Source organism: Scylla paramamosain, chromosome 40, assembly GCF_035594125.1.
Source record: "Scylla paramamosain isolate STU-SP2022 chromosome 40, ASM3559412v1, whole genome shotgun sequence".
NCBI classification, from domain to species: Eukaryota; Metazoa; Arthropoda; class Malacostraca; order Decapoda; family Portunidae; genus Scylla; species Scylla paramamosain.
In genome coordinates this window covers 5,793,001-5,817,522 of record NC_087190.1, presented here as the reverse complement: position 1 = coordinate 5,817,522, position 24,522 = coordinate 5,793,001, and the positions used below count along the sequence as shown (strand labels likewise).

General features: G+C 40.1%; 1 long non-coding RNA gene across 1 annotated transcript in view; it reads right to left on the bottom strand.

Annotated features, from left to right (window-relative positions):
* Positions 1-24,522, bottom strand: part of LOC135092761 (uncharacterized) — a 72,235-nt gene that overhangs the window by 45,242 nt on the left and 2,471 nt on the right. The gene's annotated exons all lie outside the window — the stretch shown is intronic.

The window sequence follows — 24,522 nt, the reverse complement described above, 5'->3', positions numbered from 1 at the left end:
ACTGCTTATCTTCATTCGAGGAATTAGAGGAAGAATTATTTTCCCCCATAACCATCACTATGGTTTGTAGGGTACTGAGGCTTAGAGGGAGACATCGTTGTGAGGAAAGGATGTTCGCAGGCACAAAAATTCGAGCGGAAATTTGAAATTAGGCCCCCAAAATGCTGGTCAACTATAGACGCCACCCGCCCTCTACGTTGCATCAGCTATTGACACCACCCGCCCTTTAGGGATTAAAGGCAAAATGAACTTTTCAACTAAATAATATGTGGGCCTCAATAAGGGGGAACAACAGGAGGTATAGAAATTTAAATGTGAAAGAGGAATGACTATGTTCTGAATGAAAATCTTACACTAAACTCATGGGGCGCTTGGCCACCTGTCCGATACACGTTCATGCCCCCACTGTACTTTCTCTCTCTCTCTCTCTCTCTCTCTCTCTCTCTCTCTCTCTCTCTCTCTCTCTCTCTCTCTCTCTCTCTCTCTCTCTCTCTCTTCAATGTTCTATCTCACTACGTGCAACAATATAATAATGTTATATTAAAAGGGCCACAGGAGCCAAAAGCTAACCCATATCGGGCAAACGGGGAGACCGAGCGCTGGTCGCAAGTTTGCCCACGACAGTGCTAAGATCCCCTTCTCCAACGTCCGCCAGAACAGACACCTAAACATCCAACACAGGACGGCCGAAAGAAGACGGTACTGTACTGACAGTCTAATTTAATCTGATTGCTCACTAGTGACCGGGGTTGGGTCCAAGTGCATGTACTTTGAATTAATTACTGTTAAGATGTAAGTACAGTAAATTTAAGTTTCTCTCTTAGGAATATTTATTACTATTATTATTTTTGTTGTTATTATTTTTATTATCCTTTATTGGAAAAGTGTTGACTCTTTATTGATCGTATGTAACCTGGCACCTTCTTTTGTATGTACACTATAGTAGTGAGACGCTCCAGCTCTGAGAGCATAGTCACTACTGGCCATGGGTGTCTGATTCTTCCTTGTTTCCTGTGTTAATTCACCATGTCTGGCAGAAGTTCAACAGGTTATGAACCCAGTACACGTCTGTTATTTGATGGTGAAGAAAGCAAGTATGACCTATGGGAGGTAAAGTTATGGGAGGATATCTGTAGGTACAGAATTTCACGAGGTGCTGACAGAGTCGACCCCTGATGGAGAGAAGAATGCACAGGTATTTACTGAATTGGTGCAAGTTCTTGATGACAAAAGTCTAACCTCATCATAAGGGATGCAGAGAATGATGGCAAGAAGGCGATGCAGATTTTAAGGAATAATTATATTGGTACTAGCAAAGGATTACATCATTATACCGGGAGCTTTGTTCACTGAAGATGGATGCAGATGCTGAGACGGTGATGGAGCATATGATTACAGCAGAGACAGCAGCCACTTCACTGAAGACAGCAGGAGAGGATGTTAGTTAGGTTGCTGATTGCCATGTTGCAGTAAGGTTTGCCTCAAAATTACAAGACATTTAGTACAGTAATCACCCAGAAGGAGAAGTCACTCACTTTTGCAGAATTTAAGGCTGCCTTGAGAAACTTCGAGGAGTCAGAGAAGTCTAGTGATACCAGTAATCACCCAAATAGAGACAGCATGATGAAGATGAATAATAAGGTACAAGGAAAAATATCATGTTATGTATGTGGGAAAGAAGGGCACGAGTTTCCATTGTAGAAGCAAAGACAGACCAGGTCAAGTCCATTAGGTGGTGTGACCATTGTAAGTGTAGTAACCATAACACTGATTTTTGTAGGAGAAAAAGTACAGTAAATTCAATAAGCAATGTACAAGAAAACTTACTTATACCTAACCAGAAAGATGATACAAACGATTTTCTGTTTAAGACTATTGTGCAATCATATGATCCTACAGCGAAAGATACCTTATTGGTGGTGCTACTACTCACAGAATTACTGATAAGTCAGAATTCACCAGATTTGACGATAAGTTTGAGCCAAGAAACCATGTTATTGAATTAGCTGATGGAAGTAGAGCAAGTGGTGTAGTACAAGGAAGAGGTGACACCTTGGTAAAAGTGTACAATGTAAATGGAAATCTGAAGAAAGGCTTATTACAGAATGCTTTGTATGTGCCTTCCTCTGCCCATGACATTTTCTCAGTGCAGGCAGCAACAGAAAATGGAACATCAGTCAACTTATCTCTAGGCAAAACTGAACTGATAGCTAAGGATGCTACAATCATTCCAATTGAAAAGGAAAACTATATTTCTGATACGATTCTGGCGCGACAGGGCTCAGGAGCGTGCCCGGCTTGAGCGCTTGCCGCCAATATCGTAAAACATTGTTTCATACATAATTGAAGATCCACCTGAAATGTAAAGTTTCCGAACTCTGATAACGGTATCAGTGTAATGAATTACACATGATAAACTTAAATATGAGTTCCGGTAAACTTATTATATGTTACGAAGCGAAAACTAGTAATTAGTGTATTCAAATACATTGGTTAATTATCAATCATGTTACAGATACCGCTGCCAGACGTATGAGTACAGTAGGGAGGGGGCATGGCCTCTTGAGATTCTGTCATCGTCCCAGGTTTAGGCAAGGTGCAAGCACGGAGGCAGAGTTTCGGAGAACAATAAGAGGGACCTCATCGTGTCCATAAGCCTTCCGAGGGTTTAGGCCAGCGAGGGCATGGAAAACATCATTGCGAAGAATTTTTATAGATAGCATGAAGTAGTCTGAGGGTGGAGGAGAGGGAGGAACAAGCCCTGAATCATCCAAGGTAGAGTTTTTAGCAAAGGTTTGAGCGAAGATTTCAGCTTTAGAGGTAGATGTGATAGCAGTGGTGCCATCTGGTAGAAATAAAGGAGGAAAAGAAGAAGAAGCAAAGTTATTGGAGATATTTTTGGCTAGATGCCAGAAGTCATGAGAGGAACTAGATCTTGAAAGATTTTGACACTCTGTTAATGAAGGAGTTTTTGGCTAGTTGGAGAACAGACTTGGCATGGTTCCGGGCAGAAATATAAAGTGCATGAGATTTTGGTGATGGAAGGCTTCAGTACCTTTTCTGGGTCACCTCTCTATCATGCATAGCACGAGAACAAGCTGTATTAGACCAAGGTTTGGAAGGTTTAAATCGAGAAAAAGAGTGAGGAATGTACGTCCCCATGCCAGACACTATCACCTCTGTTATGCGCTCAGCACACAAAGACGGGTCTCTGACACGGAAGCAGTAGTCATTCGAAGGAAAATCAGCAAAATACCTCCTCAGGTCCCCCCAACTAGCAGAGCCAAAACGCCAGAGGCACCTTCGCTTTGGGGATCCTGAGGAGGGATTGGAGCGATAGGACAAGATACAGATATGAGATTATGATCGGAGGAGCCCAACGGAGAAGAGAGGGTGACAGCATAAGCAGGATTAGAGGTCAGGAAAAGGTCAAGAATGTTGAGCGTATCTCCAAGACGGTCAGGAATACGAGTAGGGTGTTGCACCACTCTAGGTCGTGGAGAATAGCAAAGTTGAAAGTCATGAAAAGATGTGGAAAAGTGCAGGGTGGTATCATCAGCATAGGAGTGGATAGGACAAGAAGTTTGGTTTAGAAGATCATTAATGAATAATAAGAAGAGAGTGGGTGACAGGACAGAACCCTAAGGAACACCACTGTTAATAGATTTAGGAGAAGAACAGTGACCGTCTACCACAGCAGCAATAGAACGTTCAGAAAGGAAACTTGAGATGAAGTTACAGAGAGAAGGATAGAAACCATAGGAGGGTAGTTTGGAAATCAAAGCTTTGTGCCAGACTCTATCAAAGGCTTTTGATATGTCCAAGGCAACAGCAAAAGTTTCACCAAAGTCTCTAAAAGAGGATGACCAAGACTCAGTAAGGAAAGCCAGAAGATCATCAGTAGAGTGGCCTTGACGGAACCCATACTGGCGATCAGATAGAAGGTTGTGAAGTGATAGATGTTTAAGAATCTTCCTGTTGAGGATAGATTCAAAAACTTTAGATAGGCAGGAAATTAAAGCAATAGGCTTTGTTATCCTGAGAGTGCTTAAGGCCGTACTTTTAAGCCATCTGCCAGTACTAGCAGTCACCTGGTGAAACTGTGCCAGGCAATCAAGACAGTGAGGAAGTCCTTACTTTGAAAACCCAAAGTTCACCAAGGTTGGTGATCACCAGGGTGAGCAAGTGTGAGTGGTCACCAGCACTAACATCTATTCCTGCTTGACTTAGTGCATCAGCAATGGAAAAATGCATGGGAAACCCTAATTTGTTTACATCTGCTACAGTCAACATGGCAAGAAGCAAATAATAGGCTGTACATGCTGCGCAGACTCAGGTCGCTGGGGATGCCGACAGACGAGTTAAGGGGGTGTACCTCACCTTCATCCTCCCCAAACTCATGTATGCCTCCCCAGTGTGGTCCTCCTCCCTCACATACACTCAACAGCTACAGCTGGAGAGTGTGCAGAAAAGGGCGTGCAGGGTCATCCTTGGCCTTGTCTACACCACCTATGAAGTAGCCCTGACCACTCTGAGTCTGTCCAGACTATCCACCAGGCACCGAGAGGCTCTGGAGAAGTTTGGAAGGGGACTACTGCATCATCCATGTCTCAGACGCATGCTGCCGCCTGACGCGCCTTGCCCGGTCCGTGCCACCAGACACCACAAGATAACGCCCCTAAAGGCGCTGCGCACGGACCGGTACTGACTCAGCGCGATTCCCACCATGGTGCAAGCCATCAATCAATAGTCCCTTCTAGATTAGACTTACCTTTAGGATTAATGTTAAGTATTTCCCCACCCCCACTGTACATTTTCAGTTTGTTAACTGCCTAAATAATAAACCATTTATTATTATTATTATTATTATTATTATTATTATTATTATTATTATTATTATTATTATTATAATCTGTTAATACATAAATTTGTCCAGTGTTTAATCACAAAATACAACAGTACCTGTACATTAAGGGGGAAAAATTACCATTGAGTAAAACATTTGTTCCAGTGTCTAATCACAAAATACAACAGTACCTGTACATAAAGGGAGAAAAATTATCATTGAATAAAACATAAATTTTTCATCACAATGATATGCATGATATGTTTTAATTATGGATCCTGAAATCTTAAGCAACATAAATTTTCTGACAAAACTATGCGACATTTTAGCCTTATACAATAATTATACTTGACATAAATAATTTAAAACTAATGTAGCTTAACTGTACTTCAGATAGCCTAATGTAGCCAGGCATAACCTATCTTAACATAAGTTAAATTAATCAATAGTCTGATGCAACATAAGAACTGGAAAAAAATATTTACATGATGACATATATAAGAATTATCAGTTGTCTGGTAAAAAAAAAAAAAAAAAAGACTTCTAGGTATCAACAATAACAAATAAGAAATTCTTTGACTTCTTAACTTCCAAAGTGGAGCACATTTTGACCCTCTTCCCTTTTGCAGAGATCTCCATTCTTGGAGACTTCAATGTTCACCATCAGCTTTGGCTTTCCTCTCCCTTCACTGACCATCCTGGTGAACTAGCCTTCAACTTTGCTATCCTCCACGACCTAGAGCAATTGGTGCAACATCCTACTCGTATTCCTGACTGTCTTGGAGATACGCCCAACATTCTTGACCTTTTCCTGACCTCTAATTCTTCTGCTTATGCTGTCACCCTTTCTTCTCCGTTGGGCTCCTCCAATCACAATCTCATATCTGTATCTTGTCCTATCACTCCAATCCCTTCTCAGGATCCCCCTAAGCGAAGGTGCCTCTGGCGTTTTGCCTCTGCTAGTTAGGGGACATGAGGAGGTATTTTGCTGATTTTCCTTCGAATGACTACTGCTTCCATGTCAGAGACCTGTCTTTGTGTGCTAAGTGCATAACAAAGGTGATAGTGTCTGGCATGGAGGCGTACATTCCTCATTCTTTTTTTCAACCTAAACCTTCCAAACCTTGGTTTAACACAGCTTGTTCTCGTGCTATACATCAGTGGTTCTCAAACTATGGGTCGCGACCCAAAGGTGGGTCACGAGATCAATTTTGATGGGTCGCAGGGACACAGGAACATTATCATGCTTTCAGTGTTTCAGTGTATTTCAGTTACTTAATTGAATTATTCTTCTTTAACCACAAATTACTTTTGTTATGTATGTTCATCTTCCCCCCACCTCCCTCCTCCTGGGCCCCACGTAATGGTGTCTCTGACTGGTGTACACAAGCTGTACGCATTATTTATTTTTTTCCAAAATAAAGTGTATATATCATTGTACATTTTCTTTCTCTTTACTTTACTCTGGGTTGCGAAGGAATGAAATGTTCCAAATAGGGTTGCTCATGAAAAAGTTTGAGAACCACTGCTATATATGATAGAGAGGTGGCCCACAAAAGGTATTTAAGCCTTCCATCACCAGAATCTCATGCACTTTATATTTCTGCCTGGAACCATGCCAGGTCTGTTCTCCAACAAGCCAAAAACTCCATTGTTAACAGAAAGTGTCAAAACCTTTCAAGATCTAACTCCCCTCGTGACTCCTGGCATCTAGCCAAAAATAACTCCAATAAATTTGCTTCTTCTTCTTTTCCTTCTTAATTTCAACCAGATGGCACCACTGCTATCACATCTATTTCTAAAGCTGAACTCTTCCTTCAAAACTTTGCTAAAAACTCTACCTTGGACAATTCTGGACTTGTTCCTCCCTCTCCTCCACCCTCTGACTACTTCATGCTACCTATTAAAATTCTTTGCAATGATGTTTTCCATGCCCTTGCTGGCCTAAACCCTCAGAAGGCTTATGGACCTGATGGGGTCCTTCCTTTGTTCTCCGAAACTGTGCCTCTGTGCTTGCACCTTGCCTAGTCAAACTCTTTCAGCTCTGTCTGTCAACATCTACCTTTCCTTCTTGCTGGAAATTTGCCTACATTCAGCCTGTTCTTAAAAAGGGTGACCGTTCTAATCCCTCAAACTACTGTCCTATTGCTTTAATTTCCTGCCTATCTAAAGTTTTTGAATCTATCCTCAACAGAAAGATTCTTAAACATCTATCACTTCACAACCTTCTATCTGATCGCCAATATTGGTCAAGGCCGCTCTACTGATGATCTTCTGGCTTTCCTTACTGAGTCTTGGTCATCCTCTTTTAGAGATTTTGGTGAAACTTTTGCTGTTGCCTTGGACATATCAAAAGCTTTTGATATAGTCTGGCACAAAGCTTTGATTTCCAAACTATCCTCCTACAGCTTCTATCCTTCTCTCTGTAACTTCATCTCAAGTTTCCTTTCTGACCTTTCTATTGCTGCTGTGGTAGACAGTCACTGTTCTTCTCCTAAATCTATTAACTGGTGTTCCTCAGGGTTCTGTCCTGTCACCCACTCTCTTCTTATTATTCATTAATGATCTTCTAAACCAAACTTCTTGTCCTATCCACTTCTATGCTGATGATACCACCCTGCACTTTTTCACGTCTTTTCATAGATGTCCAACCCTTCAGGAAGTAAACATTTCACACAGGGAAGCCACAGAACGCTTGACTTCTGATCTTTCTAAAACTTCTGATTGGGGCAGAGCAAACTTGGTATTGTTTAATGCCTCATAAATTCGATTCCTCCATCTATCAACTCAACACAACCTTCCAGACAACTATCCCCTCTTCTTCAATGACACTCAACTGCCGTCCTCTTTTACACTGAACATCCTCTGTCTGTCCTTCACTTATAATCTGAACTGGAAACTTCACGTCTCATTTCTAGCTAAAACAGCTTCTACGAAGTTAGACAATCTGAGACGTCTCCGCCAGTTTTTCTCACCACCTCAGCTGCTAACTCTGTACAAGGGCCTTATCTATCCATGTATGGAGTATGCTTCACATGTCTGAGGGGGTTCCACTCATACAGCTCTTCTAGACAGGGTGGAATCAAAAGCTTCTCGTCTCATCAACTCCTCTCCTCTAACTGACTGTCTTCAGCCTCCCTCTCATTGCCGCAGTGTTGTATCTCTAGCTGTCTTCTACTGCTATTTTCATGCTAACTGCTCTTCTGATCTTGCTAACTGCATGCCTCCCCTCCTCCCGCGGCCTTGCTGCACAATAATAATAATAATAATAATAAATTGTTTATTCCATGAAACATGGTTATTCATTTGATCATACACAAGTACAAGTAAAATAAGAAAGCAAATGTAGCTACATCATCAACTTAGCGTAAGGCCATAAATGCTAAAATGATGAGATAAAATCTACGAGAAAAACTATAAAATACTATAAAATAATACCTAAAATAAAGCTAAAACTAAAATAAGACTAGAAACAAAATTAAAATATTGGAGAAATGTTAAAATATGAAATCTAGCTAGATAGTGTAAAAAATAAATACAAATGTGGAGACCTAATTCAACACATTTAACAGTAGATTTCTAAGACTAGATTTGAAACTGTGTAGGCTTCCGGAGGTGGTAATATAGTGAGGGAGCTCATTCCATAACTTGGGCCCACACACCTTAGTGGCCCTGTCACCAGTGTCTGTTTTATTTCTTTTTATATACAGGTTATTTCCTTGTCTTGTTGTGGTGGTTGTATTATCTCTGACTGTGGGAAGGTTCAGGTACCAGTCTGGGTATAGTCCATTCATTGATTCATACACTGTAGTACACTTCTCTAAATAATATTTGTCTTTCACAGTCAGCCACTCTAGTTCTTTTATGATAGGAGTCACGTGGTCATATTTTCTTGCACCTCCAGTTACATCTTTAGCAGCAAAGTTCTGTAGTTTTTGCACAGTATGAATGAGAGTTTTTTTGGTAGAACCCCAGATACAAATACAATAATTAATGAGGCTAAGCACTAAAGACTGTACAATAAACATTAATGTTCCCATTATTTTAGTATTTAATTCTGCAATGTGCACATCAAATAACATGTATTTGTCAAAATAGACCCAAATTTTTTACATGCGTAGTCGGGTATATATGTACTCCATTACAATTTATAGAAATGGGAACATGGGCTAACAGTTGCCTATTTCCAATGAAGATGCATTGCGTTTTTTTGTTATTTAATAATAGACCATTTGTTAGGAAATAAAGTTCTATATTTCGCAATGCATTTTCAGTGTTGGAGATGAGCTCATCAAAATTTTCGACAGTATCAGCTTCGAGGAATTGGGTGTCATCCGCGTATTGTATCAAAGATGTCTCAACTTTCTCATTAAGATCATTGACGTATATAGAAAATAAAATTGGGCCGAGAATTGAGCCTTGTGGAACCCCGTAACATACGTTTTCTTTCTTAGATATTGTATTATTTAAGCAAACGGATTGTGATCTATCTTGAATATAATTTGCAAACCAAAAATTGTCAATATTAAGCTTAGTGCACTTATTTAATAAATTATCGTGGCTGATACTGTCAAAGGCTTTTGATAGATCACATAAAGTCAATACAGAGATTTTCTTTGAGTCCATATTATCATAAATTTTATCTGTAACGACAGTAAGAGCAGTTTCTGTAGACAGTCTAGGACGAAACCCGTGCTGCGTATTAGACAAGAGTTTATTAGTTTCCAAATAATGCGAGAGCTGGCTAGCAACTACTTTTTCAAGAATTTTAGAAAGAATGGGTAAAAGAGAAATAGGTCTGTAATTATTAAAATCATTAGTATCACCACTTTTAAAGAGTGGAACTACCACAGCATGTTTCCAAGTAGTAGGAAAGATACCTGTGACAATGGAAGTGTTAACAATGCAAGTTAGATAGAATGCGATAACAGACTGAGTCTTTTACGAAAGTTAAAGGAATACCATCAGAGCCTACTGAGCTTGTGTCGTTAAGTCCCTTTATATTAAGAATTATAGTGTCAGTGTCAACAGGTTGTGGTCTAAAATTATTGTCACCATCAAGGGTATTAATCATATCATTGAAAAGCATCACATTTTCACCATGGAGCATCTCTTGAGTTTTTTCATAAGTATTTCTTCCAACATCTGCAAAGTGTTTATTAAAATCATTAGCTTTAGTAATTTCATTATCAAAGTTGCAATTACTGGCATTGTGTTTAGAATTGGGGATTATTTCTCTTATTGTTTTCCATGTCTTTGCAACATTACCTTTATTTTCATTAAGTTTATTACTGTAGTACTTGTTTTTACTTTCATCAATGAGTGTCTTGATTTGCTTCTTCTCTTGCTTATACTAATCCTGAAGGGCAGCGTTTTGTCTGTCAAATCTAAGCTTTTTTCGAGTTTCATTTTTAAGTTTTATGATCTCCTGTAGATGATCCATCATCCATGGTGCAAATGGTCGTTTAATTTCTTTCGTTACATAAGGAGCACAATCGTCCAAACATTTAATAAAATTAAAAGTAAATATCTCAACCTGCCTAATGACATCGTCTGTGTATAAAATTTTATTAAAATGTTCCCTACTTTCAAGTATTTTAAAGCAAAAATCTTCTTTCGTATATTTACCGAGGTAGCGAAAGGTTTTAATCATTGGCAGCCTCTTAGGTTTGTTAATGTCAACAGTTATGCCGACGAGGTTGTGGTCTGCTACCTCCTGCGGGACAACGTCACAGATGAGCACAGAACTAGGCTTACTGGTGATGATAAGGTCTAATAGTGTCGAGAACGTATGGGTAATTCTAGTCGGTTTGTTGACCAACTGCGTTAATTTGCTGGCTTTTATAAGCCTAGACATTTTATTATCCTTATCCAGTAAATTGTCATTAAAATCGCCTAAAACATATAATGCCTTATTTTTTTTAAAACAATCATTTTAAAAATGTCTTGTATATAGTTAAAAGAGGTAACTGGGGCCTTAGGGTGTCTGTAAACACCCTACAATGATAGATGGTAATTTCCGACATTGTACTGTCACCCATAAGTCCTCAACTCCCTCCTGCCTCGGAGCATTAAAATTAATCACATTAGTCGTTAAAATATCCTTCACGTAAATACATACACCACCACCGCGTCCACCATCACGACAGAAAATCTTATAACCTGGTAACTTGACAAAATCATCCGTAGAATTGGGAGCGAGCCACGATTCACTTACACATAGTACATCAGTATTTCTTTCTTCTACTAACAGTCTTATTACATCCATGTTTCCCAACAGTGACTGAGTGTTTACATGTTCAATTGTCAAAAAATTTCCTTTGGTTTCTACAGCAGCTATAACTTCTTTGCCGTTGTCCTATGGTGTGTAATATTGACACAGGCGGTTCTTGTGCCCTAGGCGCCTGCAAATGCCACACGACAGTTTGTGATCGAACCTACAATTTACTTGTACATGATTAAATTCTCCACAATTGTAACATCCAACTTTACCGTTTTGAAGTCTGTTGTTGTGCACTATGTCTCTAAACGCGTCTGTATGTCCTCCATTATCGTATTGGTGACGCTGGGAAACATCTATGGTTGAATAGTGTTCATGTTCCCGGCGTACTGAAGGTGTATGGCTTGGTAGTGAGTTTTCCCCATATCGACCCCTCCTGCCTGAGGGGTGAACAAGGGAACGATTGTGGGCTGTATGGTTACGTGCTATAGCCACACTGCTCAGGGCTGCAGCATAGCTGTGGGAGCTACGCTCGCTTCTCCTTACATTTTCGTTAGTCCACTGTTGTCTCATTGTTGTTCTTCCGGGAGCGTAGTGAGATGCGGCAGGTGCAGTTGGTGGGCGATGGGATGCAGGTCTGTGTGAGGTGAATGTAGTACGTTGAGGAGAAATACTTCATGCGTAGGAGTTGTAGGTGCGTTATAAGACAGGCGAGTGGGGTGGTTGTTGGGTTGGCAGGAATGCTAGCGCTCAGGGAAGGTAGTGGTGGGGCTGGTCTTGTGTTGTCTTGGGCTTGGCCATTGCTACGCCGCTCATTTGCTTGTATTGTAGATGCATGTGCTTTTCTTTTAATATCCCAATTATCACACAGCTTGAGTTGAGGACACTGTCTGCTGATTGTAGATAATAACTTTATGGCCCCCAGTCTGTTGAGCCAGAAGTTTGAGTTCGTCCCCTTGTCAAAGCAGAGGTCGTCAAGTTCACCGGTACCAAGTGTAAATATAGGGACGGTATCGATGACTGGTATACCGTTCGTATTGCTCCATGTGGCAAGATGGTCATTGAAGGATCTAATTTTCTCTTGAATTTCGTTCTGTGTAGAGTATAGTGCGACTTGACAAACATACACTTTCATTGTGTTGTTTTTCTCCTTCAAATGACTTATGAGAGAACCCAAGTTGTCAAGTATTGTTGCCGATGAGTGTTCTTCAAGTATGTCAGTAGAGCCACAGTGGATGATACATACTGATGGAGATTTATGTAATTTTTCGCTGACCCAGCATTTGAGTAGGTCCATGTTGGCACCAGGGATGGTTTTCACGGAGCTGCTGTGATGTAGGTCGAAGTTGTAGATGGAGCGTAAGTTGGAGTCACCGAGGAGGAGGCAGGTGTCAGTGTGTTGGTTTCCTCCGTTATCACACTGGTGATGTTCCAACTCAGTCACACGTTGTTGCAGTTGTTCGATCGTGTTATATGTTGCCTTCACTTCAGTATTTAACAAGTCTATCTCCATCTCTTTTGTTGCCAGTTTCGACTTAATCATCTTAATTTCCCTCGCCATGTGCGTAAGACTCAGATCCTCAGACTCGGCGTTGTCCTCTTGATTGGCCATGGTGTCCTGCATAATACTCAGATCCTCAAACTCGGCGTTGTCCTCGTGATTGGCCGCGGTGTCCTGCTGGTTTTGGGAGGAGCGTGTCGGTGTAACGTCGCTGTTTGATAAGGGGTGTGACTCCATATCTCCGGACTCTGGCTGTAGCTTTTCCAATATCATTTCTATTAACTGGTTTTTAGTTGTCCAGATATTTTTAATACCTAGCTCACGGCATCATTTCTGTAGATCGGACCTGAAATAGTTTTTATCGAGGAATTCCCTCGTAGGGTGCATTAGAGTTGGCACTGTGTCGGGCGGTGTTGCCAGGTGGGGTGTCGCCACCTGTGCTGCTTGCTGCCTCCCTTCCGATTCTGTTAAGTTTTTTGGGTTTTTGTCAGATGTACTAGGGGACACAGTATCTTCATTATTACCTCCCATACTGGTGGTCTAGTAGCTGAGGCGTGTTGCGTGTATTATATTCTAGTGTGGATATTGGGTATATATATGGGTTACCCGAGTGGCTAGGTTTGATGTTGGTATCGATGACGTCACTATAGTACTTAGTGTGCATGCGCAGACCGGGAAAATTTTGTCAAGGGAAGGTCTAGACTGTAGCGTCAGTTCTTACAAGCTAAAAAAAACGACTAAGTCCAGACACTTCACAATTCAAAAACTAAACCAGCACGTTCTTACTGATCTTATGCGCCTTTTATCAGGTCTTGGTGTGTTGGCAGCCAACAGGTCAGTCTAGAGCCACTAAAACATGAGAGCAGGACCCAACCACTGTTTGTTTACACGCACGCTATTTTAGGAGAGAGCAAAAGGCTTTCTTCTTTCTCTCACTCCTATTCTGTCCACCTCTCTAATGCAAGAGTTAACCAGTATTCTCAATCATCCATCCCTTTCTCTGGTAAATTCTGGAACTCCCTGTCTGCTTCTGTATTTCCACCTTCATATGACTTGAATTCCTTTAAGGAGGTTTCAAGATGCTTATCCTTCAATTTTTGACTAGTGCTTTGGGACTAGCATTTTAGTGGGCATATTTTTTATTGGATTTTTGTTGCCCTCGGCCAGTGTCCCTTCTACATAAAAAAAAATAAAAAAATAAAAAATAAATAAATAAAAAGTAAATTATTTCCCTGGCCATAACCTTTGAAACAAACTTTGAACTATAAGTATAACTCCGAAGCTGTAACAAACGAGTTAAAATCTTATTTACTGCAATGGACTTCAAAAATAATATAAGCAATTTAGAGGAAAGCAAGTGGCAAAATGGTAACATGAGAACATATGAAAATATGGAAATTACAAGACGCCTGCCAGCTTGCATGTGGTAATGCTAATATATCTATTTCATTGTAAAATATCTGAGCATTTCAACCCCCTCTTTAATATAGCTCACTGTAAGGATTCCATCATCAAGACACTGGTGGCAACATATGTTTTATGAAAATTATCTCCAAACTTGAATAATGGCAACTGAAATGTAAATAACTCAGGAAGGTTAGAAGTGTCTTGACTTCCCACTGGAGCATTGACAATCTTCAAAGAATTAAATAAATATTTGCTGTTCTCAATACCAAACTGCACTTTTTAAAGAAAAAATTACAATTTGTTTTCTAACTCATGAAATGCCAGAATCTAGTGAAAATGTTATATTTTGAATTTTAAAAATATTGATACTTTTCTCTGCCAGGCTATTCCAATACGATTCAAATGTCAACCCAGGTGAAGGAAAGCCTGGTGGAGCCTCTCACTGTGTTTAATAGTACAAAATCACCGATCATCAGGTGAAATTGAATGCCAAGACTGGTGAAAGGCTTTAAAAGTAGTGTTAGCAGCAAAATGTTGCAGTACAGAAAGTTCTTGCTTGTCATCTAACCACTAGGATGAACAAGCCTGTTGCACACGAATGGTATACTTTTCATCATAAGTACTTCATCAAAACTTACTCTAGGAAATATAAAGTATGGAGGCAGGGCATGCCCATTGGCACACATAATCCCCACCATTGTAACCAACTCTCCATGCTCTTATGATGTCACCTGACCAATTTGATGAGCCTTCTGGGGAATGACCTTTATGAGCTTCTGAATGGTTGCAAATCCAGTTCCATCTAAATTGTAATTGCTGGATTTTTTCAGGTTGTAATGCACTAAGACCTTCTCTAACTTGGAAGTTGCCTGGAAGACATCTATGTTTGTTTTGTTGAAACTAGTCATTCTAGCCAGACTAGTGGCTTCAGGACTTCTAAGAAAAAGCTGGCCATGCCTCTCCATGAAACTAGTGAACCAATATCTCTCTCTCTCTCTCTCTCTCTCTCTCTCTCTCTCTCTCTCTCTCTCTCTCTCTCTCTCTCTCTCTCTGCTGACTCATCCCTTTTCCATGAATTAGGTACATCAGTATTGTTGGGAATTGCATATTCATAGATGCCTTGCAATCTTGGGTGTTACACCATGAAAAATGTTAGACCAGTGTGGTAGGTAATCAACCAGCTTTTTTTTCCATATTTTGAGGGAGGACTTGTCTTACTGCCTAATTTCCTAGCTGAAATACCTGCTTTTCTTTTTTTTTTTTTTCTTTTGGCAAATAGTCAGTAAATGTGCTTTTTGGAACCCCATATTTGTTAGCAGCTTAGCTAATGGAGCTCCCTTTTTCCTGTACATCAATTAAAGAACTTAGCAGAGCAAATTCAGTCCTCTCCCTATATGTTTTCTTCTTGCATTTCTTTTCCATGATTAGTGGGTGTCTGATAAAGAAAACATTTTGTAAATACATTCAGTATGCTATGCTAAAATTGGAAATTAAAGCAATATAAAGAAGATTTACATCTAATGACATGATATTTTGTTCCTTAGGAGTCTATCCTGTCATCCAGTATCTTCGTATTATATATTCATTGATGATCTCCTAAGCCAAACTTCTTACTCTATTCACTCTTATGCTGATGATACCATTATGCACTTTCCCATGTTTTTTCATGGGCATTCAACTCTTCAGAAGTTAAATAACTCGCAAGGAAGCCTCTGAATGCTTGATTTTGATCTTTCTAAAACTTTTGGTTGGGACAGAGCAAACTTAGTGCTGTTCAATGCCTCAAAGACCCAGTTCCTCCATCCATCAATTCAACATAATCTTATCTTGCTATCTTTTAGTGCTAGTTTCACTCTAATAACTCTTCTGATCTGCTAACTGCATATGTCATCCCTCTTCCTACAGCTTCACTACAGAGGGCTTTTTACTTTCACCCCTATTCTTTTCACCTCTCTAATGCAAGACTTAATCAGTATTCCCAGTTTTTCATTCCTTTTACTAGTAAATGGTACAACTCACTCCCTACAACTCCTCCCTAATGAAAGACAGTATTCTCAGTTTTTCATTGCTTTTAAAGGTAAACTCTGGAACTCTGTCTGCTTTTGCATTTCCTTCTACCTTTGATGAAGTTTTTCAAGAGGGAGGTTTCAAGACACTCCTTCAATTTTGGATAATTTTTTTTCAGACTATACCCTATTGGAAATGGCGCCCTCAGTGTATGTTTTTATTAAGAAATGTTGCCATAGACCAGAAACATCTTACATAGAAAAAAATCCAAAATAGATTAATAAATCAATTTAACCCTTAAACTGCTGTGATCACTTATACATATAATCATGAATTTTCATGGCATGCATCCTTTCTAATGCGTTCTAGTGATCACTGGCCATTTTTGCCTTTCACCATGACTAGGCTCTACATCAAATTTTTTCCCATCATCCTCCTTCACCCTTCCTCCACTTCCTTGCCCCATTTACTCTCCTTCCCAAGCTATGAAGTTCCTCCCTCCCTCACATCCTCCCTCTACTCAGCAATGCATTCCTTCCTTCCCTTGTTCCTTTCCTCTCCCTTCCTCTTTCCTCTACTCTCAAACCTCCCTCCCTGTCACCTCCCCTCCCTTTATCTGTTAGAGATAAGGAACTAGGGAGTGATACCTCCCTCTCTCCCTCTTACTCCACGTTATTCACGCTTCATCCTTTTTCGCTCTTTTCACTCTCTTGTATGACTCCATTTTCATTCTCAGTCATTTGCATTCTATTTAGCAATTCTCAGGATTGATCTTACTTTCACACAGAGAGAGAGATGGGGGTGAGGGGAGATGGGAGGGAGGGAAGGATGAGAGAGGGAATGGTGAAGAAGGGTGGAAGGGGGAAGAGAGAGAGAGAGAGAGAGAGAGAGAGAGAGAGAGAGAGAGAGAGAATGCACACACACACACACACACACACACACACACACACACACACACACACACACACACACAGAGGAAGAGAGAAGCAAACAAACAAAACAGTAACCCAGTATAGTGTGTCTCTCCATTTGGAGATAAAGCCAACCTGCAACTGTGGCCTGCCCAGAGATATCATTCTACTTTGTGGGTCAAAGTTCTTTGCTTATATGGTCATTTTATACACAATATATTTGCATATTTTTGGCAAAAGCTGGTGATTCATTTAAGATTTTTTTATCTATATAATTGTTTACAGTTCTCTGTGTCATCACAAAAAAGAACTTGAAGAATCTTGATGTAAACAAACAAGGTTTGGCACTCAGGAATTATCCTGAACCTCCTGTGGCTCTATCTATGACTCACAACACCATAAGTGCTGCACATCTGCATTTTCCCAGTAGCTTTTCCCAGCAGCAAGATGCCTAAGTGTTATGATCACCTTAAATTTGGCAGTAAGAGGATTGCTCCTTTCTGTGTCACTCTGTAAGGCTTCCCTCACTAGATCAGTGATAAAGACCAGCATGGTCTAAACAATATCTTTTGATGAGTTCTGTGTCACAAAGTTTATTCAGTATATCGTTTCTGGATAAAACAAAAATTCTAAGCTGGAAATATTGTGGAGCAGCCAGCTTAGAAGTGGGAGTGTCGGTCATTATCCACTATGACATGGTGGATGAGTGTCTGAGAATGGATTAATCTATTTTACATTGATTCCTGTGGGGAAAATTGTTTCAGTTTTTTAATATTTTGGATTTTGAATGGCATTCAGGAATGAATTGAGTTAAAAAACTGAGGTTTCATTGTATTGCTCAAGATGAGGAAACAAACACGAGGGAAACCTACATGAACTTTGGAAGGATTGGATGACTATTTCTTTATATTCTATTATCCTTTATACTGGTATATTTTCATAATGTTTATTAGTTCTTTTGCTTTTGTTTGTTCCAGTGACATTTTTTAAGCTTGTATCATTCTCTTTGTTTGTGTTCATCTTAGGAGGTATGTGTATGTCACATGTTTTTGCTAAATGAAATTGATAAGTTCACAAAAGAAGATTTTTTAATGGTTGTGATTTTCCTAATAGTACATAGAAAATAAAATAACTTGATAGAATATAGGAAAAAATGTGTGGGCTCTAAATATGGTTTAAATGTAGTTCTGTGATATTCTAAACAAAATCATACTGAAGAAAAATGCGGTCACTTTTTTTTAATGTAATTTAATTCTAACTTAATAATGCAATTCAACTAAATACTTATAAGGGGCATAAATTACTGAATATTTTGATACTAAGCATTACTTTCTATCACAGTCCATTGAAAATGTATCATATTTTGAAATTCGCAAAACTTTGATGCCTTTTGTTTTTCCTTTTTTTATTTTTGGCGCTTACATCATTCTAGCTTTAGGCACCTTATATAGACTGCCAACTCTCAGATATACATCTACATATGGTTTCCTTGCATATGAGCATTTCAGACTGACACAAATCTGAAGACTGCCACAAATCTGAAGATGCATGACCTCTACATGTAGACTCGTCAGCTAATTATGAAGATTCTTAATGCCTTTGTACAGACTTGCTGCATTCTTGTACAGTTCTTATCTATGTCTATAAGCCTGGGATACTGGACAACAAATTATGTGGATGGTTTTGTTAATAGAAACAAAATATTGGTCTATCTATCCATCTGTCCATTGATTTGAAAAAGAGGCCTGGGTCAGAAATCTTGAGTCACCTGTAGCATCATGATCATGTTCAAGAGGTGCCATGTTGTTTACACTTTCCACTGCATCCCCATGTCACACCAAATGTGAGGACAAAACACACACACACACACACTCAATTCTAAATGTGGCAGCACTGCATTGCTGCATCATGCATTTACTTAGACTTGAAGAAAGTGTTTGACAAAGTACCACACTGAAGATTGCTATGGAAGATAAAAGATTATGGAAAAATTGGAAGATTGGAGTGGATGATAGAGTGATGAGAACAGTAATACAAGACCAAAATTTATCTTGGCTGAAAGTAATTAGTGGTGTCCCATGGGGGTCAGTGTTGGGACTGATAATGTTTGTAATATATGTAAATGACATAAATGAAGAAATAGACAGTTATATGAACTTATTTGCAGATGATGCTAAGCTGATGAGAAGGGTAGAAAATGTAAATGACTGTATAGTACTGCAAGACTATAAATAGATGGAATAAATCTTGGCAAATGTAATTCAGTTTAAGTAGATATAAAGTAATGGAGTTTGGTAAGAGTAAGAAAAGAATACAATATCATTATGAGATGGATGGTGTGAGGTTACAGAAATCAAAAGAGGAAATGGAATTGGGGATTAACAATTACTGAAAATTCAACTTCGGACAGACACATTGATAAAATTACTGGAGAGACAATGAATTTGTTAAAAAGAGTAATAATGGCATTCTCATATTTAGATGAAGGAATGATAAAAAAAAGTTGTTGATTTCCATGATAAGACCAAAATTGGAATATGTGGCAGTGGTGTGGTCTACTCATATAAAGAGGAATATTATAAAATTAGAAAGAGTACAAAGAACAGCCACTAAATTGGTTCCAGAGTTGAGTAAGTCAACCTATGAAGAGAGATCAAGAATGTTGGAAATTCCTACCCTTGAAAATAGGAGAGAGAGAGGGGATTTAATAAACATCTATAGAATGATAAATGGTATGGAAAATGTGAACAAAGAATGTTTTATAACTTTAAACACACAGAGTACATGGGGACACATGGGTATGACTATAAACTGCATCCGGTAGCAAGGCTCTGATTGGGGACTTTCGGAGTTGTAGGGAAGATGGAGTTACCCTTTATTCTGCTATTGCTCCCAGGTCCACTCTTGACCCGGTAGCAGGTAGCACCTGCCTAGGGTCCCTGCTGCCTTGTAGCGTGTGCTCCATTAGGCAGAGACTAGGAGAAGGAAAACTGAATCCAAACCACCTGCTGCCTTGCAGCTTATGCCCTTCATAGGCAAAGGGTAGGCCCACCGCCGACACCTGTGGGTGGTGTAAGCAAGGGCATGCTACCATAAAAATTTGCACCAACCAACAAATGATGACTGAAATGCATGAAATGGCCCCCAGTCCCCGGCAGCCCTTATGTGGGCAGGGGTTGCTAAGAACCTCCGGACTGAGGAAACCTGATAAACGAGAGGGAGGAGACCTGCAGGTAGGCACAGTAAATGTGGGGTCAATGGTGGGCAGGAGTGGGGAAGTGGTGGGGATGTTGGCGAAGAGGAGAGTGGACATTTGTTGCTTGCAGGAAGTCCAATACTAGGGACAAGGATGCAAACTGTTCGGCTGCGGAGAGGAGTGCTACAAGTTCTGCTGGGCGGGGGAAAAGAAGAGAGCAGGAGGTGTAGGATTGTTGGTACAAGAAGATCTGGTGGAGGATGTGATACAAGTGAAAGGATAAACACAAGAATAATAAAGATGAAGATTGTCATGGGGAGGAAAGTCATGAATATTTTTTCAGTATATGCATCACAAGTGGGTAGACCAGAGGAAGAAAAGGAAGCCTTCTGGGGTGTGTTGGATAATGTGATAACAGTGGCAGACTCAGAGATACTACTCATTGCCAGCAACCTAAATGGGCATATTGGAGATGACAGAGGAAGATTCAAAGAAGTCATGGGCATCTATGGATTTGGAATGAGAAATCGGGAAGGAGAAAGAATACTGGAATTTAGCTAAAGTAAAGAGCTGAGGGTGATAAATAGTATGTTTAAAAAGGACAGGGAGAAGAAAATTACATACAAGAGTGGAGGAGCAGAAACACAAATCGATTTTATACTACTGAAGGAGGAAAGGGAAATATGGGTAAGAGACTGTAGGGTCATTCCAGGAGAGGTATGTTTAACACAGCACCGCCTACTGAGAGCATATTTAAATGTTACCAACTTGGTGAGAAAGAAGAAGCAGAGAGGCGAAAGGAAAATAAAAGAATGGAAATTGAAGGATGAGGAAACATGAAGACAATTTGAAATGAAGGTGCAGCAGAAAAATATGGTAAATAGAGGAGGATGGAAGGAACTGAGTAAAAATGTTCTGGAGGCTGCAAGGAAGTCTGTGGTGAAACAACAGGTCACCAAAGAAGACAAAAGAGAAACATGGTGGTGGAATGAAGCAGTACAGAGAGCGGTGCAGGAAAAGAAAAGGGCATACAAAAGATGGCAGAGAACACAGAATGATGAGGATAAGAGAGAACATAAAGAGAATGCAAGGCAGACTAAGAGGGAGGTAGCCAGAGCAAAGAGGCTGGTGTGGGAAAATTAGGATGTAGAACGGAATAGTAGTAAGAAGCAAAAAGATATGTTCAAAATTGCAAAACAAATGAAGAAAGAAGAAAGACGTAACTGGAGCAAAATATATAAAGGATGAAAGAAGAATTATCAAGATAAAGGAGGAAGAAATACTTGAGAGGTGGAGGTGCTACTTTGAAAACCTGTTAAAAGAGGAAAATGAACACAACCTGGAAGATGTGGATATGGTGGAACTTACGATAGAAGAAATCTCAGAGGAAGAGGTGAACAGAACATTGAAAGGAATGAAAAGTGGAAAAGTGCCGGGTCCAACAGGAATCACCAGTGACTTAATGAAGAAAGTGGGTGTTATAAGAGAATTAACAAGGGTGTTTAGAGGCATAATTGATGAGGGAGACATTCCTGAAGACTGGAAAAATAGTATGACAGTGCCAATATATAAGGGAAAAGGAGATGCTTTGGAGTGCAGAAAATGTAGAGGAATTAGACTGTTAGAACATGGAATGAAGCTGTTCAAAAAGGTATTGGAGGAGAGGCTGAGGAAACTGATAAAAGTGGATGGTTGACAGTTTGGGTTTTGCCTAGGAAGATTGACAATGGATGCAATTTTTATAATGAGGCAAATACAGGAGAAGTTCAGTGAAAAGAAGAAGCTATTCCATGTCTTTGTTGATCCAGAGAAGGCATTTGACAGAGTGCCAAGGAGAAGATTGAGTGGGCACTAAGGAGACAAAAAGTGCCCAAAAAGGCTTATGACTGCAGTCATGTCTCTGTATGTGGAATCAAGATCAAGGATGAAAACATTGGCAGGAACATCAAGGGACTTTGACATAAGAGTGGGAGTACACCAGGGATCAGCTCTTAGTCCACTACTCTTTATCACAGTAATGGAGGAGGCTACTAAACTGGCAAGAGGAGATGGCCCGTCAGAGCTACTCTATGCCGATGATTTGGTATTGACAGCAGAATCAAGGGAAGAAGTGACTGACATGTTTGATAGGTGGAAAGAAGGGATGGAGCAGAGGGGACTGAAAATAAACATGGAGAAGACAAAGCTAATGGTGACCGGAAATGAAGCTAGAGAAAGAATTCAGTATTGAGTTTTTGAGGCATTGAACAATACCAAGTTTGCTCTGCCCCAATCAGAAATTTTAGAAAGATTAGAGGTCAGGCGTTCTGTGGCTTCCCTGCGTGATATGTTTACCTCCTGAAGGGTTGGACATCTATGAAAAGACGTGAAAAAGTGCAGGGTGGTATCATCAGCATAGGAGTGGATAGGACAAGAAGTTTGGTTTAGAAGATCATTAATGAATAATAAAAAGAGAGTGGGTGAAAGGACAGAACCCTGAGGAACACCACTGTTAATAGATTTAGGAGAAGAACAGTGACCGTCTACCACAGTACCAATAGAACGGTCAGAAAGGAAACTTGAGATGAAGTTACAGAGAGAAGGATAGAAACCGTAGGAGGGTAGTTTGGAAATCAAAGCTTTGTGCCAGACTCTATCAAAGGCTTTTGATATGTCCAAGGCAACAGCAAAAGTTTCACCAAAATCTCTAAAAGAGGATGACCAAGACTCAGTAAGGAAAGCCAGAAGATCACCAGTAGAGCGGCCTTGACGGAACCCATACTGGCGATCAGATAGAAGGTTGTGAAGTGATAGATGTTTAAGAATCTTCCTGTTGAGGATAGATTCAAAAACTTTAGATAAGCAGGAAATCAAAGCAATAGGACGGTAGTTTGAGGGATTAGAGCGGTCACCCTTTTTAGGAACAGGTTGACTGTAGGCAAACTTCCAGCAAGAAGGAAAGGTAGATGTTGACAGACAGAGCTGAAAGAGTTTGACTAGGCAAAGTGCAAGCACGGAGGCACAGTTTCGGAGAACAATAGGAGGGACCCCATCAGGTCCATAAGCCTTCCGAGGGTTTAGGCCAGCGAGGGCATGGAAAACATCATTGCGAAGAATTTTAATATGTGGCATGAAGTAGTCAGAGGGTGGAGGAGAGGGAGGAACAAGCCCAGAATCGTCCAAGGTAGAGGTTTTAGCAAAGGTTTGAGCAAAGAGTTCAGCTTTAGAAATAGATGTGATAGCAGTGGTGCCATCTGGTTGAAATAGAGGAGGGAAAGAAGAAGAAGCAAAGTTATTGGAGATATTTTTGGCTAGATGCCAGAAATCACGAGGGGAGTTAGATCTTGAAAGGTTTTGACATTTTCTGTTAATGAAGGAGTTGGAGAACAGACTTGGCATGGCTCCGGGCAGAAATATAAAGTGCATGAGATTCTGGTGATGGAAGGCTTAAGTACCTTTTGTGGGCCACCTCTATCATGTATACCACGAGAACAAGCTGTGTTAAACCAAGGTTTAGAAGGTTTAGGACGAGAAAAAGAGTGAGGAATGTACGCCTCCATGCCAGACACTATCACCTCTGTTATGCGCTCAGCACACAAAGACGGGTCTCTGACACGGAAGCAGTAGTCATTCCAAGGAAAATCAGCAAAATACCTCCTCAGGTCCCCCAACTATCAGAGGCAAAACGCCAGAGGCACCTTCGCTTAAGGGGATCCTGAAGGGATTGGAGTGATAGGACAAGATAAAGATGAGATTGTGATCGGAGGAGCCCAACGGAGAAGAAAGGGTGACAGCATAAGCAGAAGGATTAGAGGTCAGGAAAAGGTCAAGTGGTAATGAATATTTGTTAACCATCATGTGTACCACAACTAGTATCCAGGAGTTTTCCCCTTGAGATGTATTACATCCAAATCAATCATACCTGTGTTGACTAGGTTCTTCAGTCAGCTTGGTCTACCTCGTATAGTACAGTCTGATCAGGGCAGTAATTTTACTTCAGGTATCTTTCAGCAAGTCATGGCTACCTTGGGCATAAAACAGTATTTAGCTTCTGCATACCATCCTGAAAGTCAAGGTGCTCTTGAGCGTTTTCACCAAACACTCAAGAGCATGATGACTAAATTTTGTTTAGAAAATACATGTGACTGGGATATGTCATGTAAGCTATCAGAAGTACGAAACAGGAGAGTCTTGGACATTCACCTTACGAGTTTTTATTTGGAAGAGATATCAGAGGACCACTAAAACTGCTACAGGAAAGTTGGCTAGATGAACATGATTCAGTTACTCATAGTGAATATGTATTAAAAATGAAGAACAGGCTTGGAAGCGCCCAAAAATTAGCTAAAGAAAACTTTGTGGAAACTCAGTCAGAACTGAAGAGACAATATGATAAAGATTCAGTACATAGGTAATTTCAAGCGGGAAATAAAGTGTTGTTATTTATGCCATTAA